The 4,554-nt window shown below is 35.3% G+C and overlaps 1 long non-coding RNA gene across 1 annotated transcript; it reads left to right on the top strand.

Moving 5' to 3' along the window:
- Window positions 1–832: 832 nt before the first annotated feature.
- LOC107795617 (uncharacterized) lies at window positions 833–3,286 on the top strand. Its single transcript, XR_012698030.1, has 2 exons — window positions 833–1,439; window positions 1,620–3,286. It is a non-coding gene; the product is annotated as an uncharacterized LOC107795617 (long non-coding RNA).
- Window positions 3,287–4,554: the final 1,268 nt, after the last annotated feature.

Raw genomic sequence — 4,554 nt, 5'->3', positions numbered from 1 at the left:
TCAGAATAATGTCTAGATCACACATCGTTTTTATCCTCGAACATTTGTCTTCCACTCCATGAAGCTGCGATTCATAAGTAGTACTCAATCTTCCTGAAATACACGCGACCTAATTCTCGTGCAACCCGAGATATGTAGGCAACTCAAATACCAGAGTTCGGTCACAACCTTTAAAATATCCACATTCCCTACTCTGTCATGTCGGGACAAAATTGAGTATATCGTCTATATCTTTGCCCGATATTCTTACATCATCTCCGGTCAACGAGGGGCAGCTGTTGACACTCAATTTTGACCCTTCATATTTTAAAATTAACTTTTATAGGCTTCCTAGTAAAAAATAATAAAATATAGTTTTTTGCACGTTATTTAGCTTTAATGCAATTTATTGATAATGATTCTTATTTTTGCAAAATTTAAATTTTTTTATCATTTTATTGCATTTGGTTAAATACTGCCATTTTTGTGCATTTTTCTAAATTTAAAATAATCTATTGATAATTGTCTTGTTTTTAAACTACTAGGATTATTCTATCAATTTATTATTCAAAAATAAATAAATAATAAATACTACAATATTATTGTTGTAATTGATATTTTTAATAAATATTACAGGTAGTATTTTTAAATTAAATAATCATCTTTTAGTTTGTAGCATGGTCTATTGATTATACGGAATCCAGTATAATTCACTTTTAAATACGGGTCAAGTCCAATCAAATTCAATGTCCCGTCTATATTTGATGTGACATTTGATATGACTAGATATTTGAGATGACAATATATATGACGTGACAAGTCATATTGATGAGACGCGTCATGTTGAGGTGACATTTTTACCCAATAGGTAAAAACCCACCATAATATCTCCATCCAAACCCTTATAAAATAACCTACCACCCCTCATTTTCCTTACCATCATCCGCCTATTACCCCCCCAAACCCTACAGACCTATCATGTTCTCTCAAGTCTCAAGAAAGAGACCAAGCAGCCGCACACCCCATCTTCGTTTCTTAATCTCTAATTTTTGAGAGACCAAGGTTGCTCCTTCTCGTTTCTTACAATGCCACCGGTGATGGCTCTCTATCCCTTGTCCTGGCTGCCGCTTCTCCAGCCCTTTCTTCCCTTCGCCACCTGCTTTTACCACCGGTGATGGCCGGCGACTGCAACACCACCTCTGCTCCGCCACTGCTTGTCTTCTTCGTCTCCCCTTCCCCCTTCTCCTAACTTGATGTTAATTTTCGTTTTTTTTCAGGTTTTAGACTCGCCGGAAAATAAATAGATCTAGCCGGAAATGTTATTTCCCGGCAAAATGCTGCCTTTTTGTACATCTACCTTCTATTTCTGTCAGATCTAAAGGGGAACGAAAAGATAACTAAAAATTCGCTTCGTCGGAGTTCGTCGGAATCTAGACGGAGAACATTTTCTCCCATGATAGGTGCGTGTTTTGTTTATTGCCGCCTTAGTCCATGACTGTTTCATTTTCCATCCACTCGTCGGTTATATTTTGTTATTTCAATTTTGTTTACATCATTGTTTCTTACCACTGATGTTTGGGATTAGAAGGCCGTCGTTTGGCCTCTCGTTACTGATATGTGTAAAGTTTTGTGACTGTTAGCTCTGTCGTAACTTCCTTTTTCGGCGACTGTTCGTTCTTGGATGGTACTGCTTTGGTATTGCATATCCTCTTCTATGTTGGTTGCTCTTGGACTTGATTTCAATATTCTTCCATCCTTGCCTATGATTTGTTTGTCATTTTGAGGCTCCTCTGGCAGAACACTACTGGAATTGGATTGAATTTGTGCCAAACAGATTATTGTCCAAGTAGCACTGTTGCTTCACCAGTGCTGGTTCAACAGTAAAGATCGTTGGTTTTTGCTACACTAAATACCGATGAAAAAATGTTTTACGAATTATTGAGGCCGCGCCCCTCGGATGTACCCTCCAGACTGGGCCCTAATATAACGAGGTGATGACGATAACTTATCAAAAAAAAAAAAGAAAGACATAAACATGGCGAACCAATAACCTTTGGAGGGCGACACAACTAGCTATCAAGGTTCCCATTCTCATGTCTAGACGGGACAAAAATACAATCTGAGCCTTCTATTTTATTTTTTAAATTATTTTCCAAAAACATTTCAAATCATTTTCAAAAAACAATTTTTTAAAACATTTTCAAACCAAAATTATTTCAAAAATTTAACTTTAATAACTTATTTTCACATCACATTAGTTTACTAACATTTTCTTCGTTCTTTGCAAGGTACCCTAACAATGAACTCGAAGATGAAAAGACAAATCTCTGTCAAGCTCCCCGCTTCGCACTTTTTATTCTAGGATGTACCCTAAAATAAATACATGCTTAGAACAAATTCATGATAGCTACCCCTTTTTTATGAAATGACATTCAACATGATTAGTTTGCATATAGTTGTGCACGGATAGTTGCTTTCTTGTGGGATTCTCTAAAAGTCCGAAATATTTTATATGTTGTACATCCATTAGATTTAGTTGAGTATAACCCATTGTGTTTGTCTATGATTCTTGACTGATTATTTGTTGGTCATGCATTTGTTATAAGATTCATTTATCATTATTTACAAGACCATCCCAAAACAAATATTCTTTCACATACTCTATTCCAAAGTTGTTAATTTCAAGTCGACTCTAGCAGGTTTACTCCTTGATTCTATCCCCATCCAAATATTTTTGTTTGTCAAAATATAGCCTTTTGTGCTTCATTAATTAAAACGCATACCTTCTTCAAAACTTCAGCCATTCTCACATATCTTGTCTACTTTTTTGTGTATATTTAATTACATATTTTATTTCGAGTCTTATGTTTTACTGTGAATAGATATCATCCTTTACTCATCAAAATAATCCTTTCACTTTGTTTACCGTAATTCTTTTAAGACAATTCTTTCCCACTCTTTGGTAAAATATTTTGGAGTAAGTTTTCATTCTTTATATTTAGTCTCCCATTCAAAATAGTTAACTTTTACACATAAATTAAATTTTTTCAAGTGTATTCTTTTAATTAAAATTCATTTAGCCAAGTTACAAAATACTCAGCTCATTACTGCATATTCTTTACATTTTATTAAAATCATCAAAACATGGTCTTTTCTTATATTTTGTCCATACTCATTATATGTAATTTATTTACATTTATTATGCAACATTCATACTTAGGCACTTTTCCTCTTTTGTACTAATTTCCTCTTTTTGTAAATATCAAAATAATTATTCTTTTGAACCTTCCCTCCTCGATTTGATCGAGTCCATCGGAATCACATTTTGTGAATCTTGGGGGATGCCTAACACTAGCCCCTAGATAATTTGAAACCTTAACTAGAATCTCAATGGTTTCACAGATTATTATTAAAGTATATATTACATAGTGTAGTATAGTGTCACGTCCCAAAACACAAGGAGCACGACCGACGCTTAATCGAGTGAACCCGGCCGAGCAAGCCAGTTAGATTTTCTTCTAACCAAACTCATCCATGAATAAGGAGGAGATGTACTCCATTAATCAAACATTTAAAATATTTTATTAACAACTCCCGTTTCATATTCATTAGCAACTTCATTCATAATTTTTAAAGTATTACAAGTTTATAGATATAATGATAATGTGTTTGCCAAATACCAACAGTTCTAGTTCCATTCCCCACATTAAACATCACCCACAACCTGTCTACGAAGCCTCTAAGTACAATATAAGAGTAATATGAAAATGCCGACAATAAGGCCTCGGCTATACCTTAAAATGCAGTACATGAAAAACAAAAGATACATGATCCCGAAATGAAGTGGGGCTCACCAAATCAGCTGAAAAGAGTACTGCTATCACTGATCAATGCTGCATGTTGTAGAACCACCTGCATCCATTAAAGATGCAGCGCCCCCGGCAAAAGAGACGTTAATACTGTCGAATAGTACTAGTATGTAAAGCTAAAAGTCCTCTTTCAAAATAGAATAACCATGTAAGAAAAGACAACACATAGAAATGGCAAGTCACAATCAACAATATCTAAATGTTCATTTAAAACATAATAATTTTTAAAATATGAACTTCATATACAATTTTTGGTTGGGAGATCATTAGCACAAATATGCCACCGTCTGTGTTAGCACGGCGTCCGATCACGCCCGATCGGCTAGGCCATCTTCCCACGAACGATGTGGTTCGATGAGTGATGCGAAAGAAAGTTGTTACCAAGAATAGTACCATCATGTGCACAATATGGCGTCCGATCTACACCGGATCAGCTAGGCCGCCTTTCCACATATGCCATGTGGGTTGACTTTTCCAATCCACAATTGTTATTAGTTTCATCCCAATTAAGGGGAATAATATCACAATTTCTCCAATATTTCAATTTCATCCCAAATAAGGGGAATAATCACAATCCATCCCTACACCGGCACGTGTAGTTTCAGGCGTGGGCCTTATGACCCACCCCTCCTTGATTTTGCTAATGATACTCCCAAAACTATTTTGCTTATTTGATTTGCACCCAAAGGTAACATAAATAAAATTG

The sequence above is a fragment of the Nicotiana tabacum genome, chromosome 13 (assembly GCF_000715075.1).
Source record: "Nicotiana tabacum cultivar K326 chromosome 13, ASM71507v2, whole genome shotgun sequence".
Lineage (NCBI taxonomy): Eukaryota > Viridiplantae > Streptophyta > Magnoliopsida > Solanales > Solanaceae > Nicotiana > Nicotiana tabacum.
The sequence above is the reverse complement of the archived record's forward strand: the minus strand, read 5'-3'. Positions and strand labels throughout refer to the sequence as shown.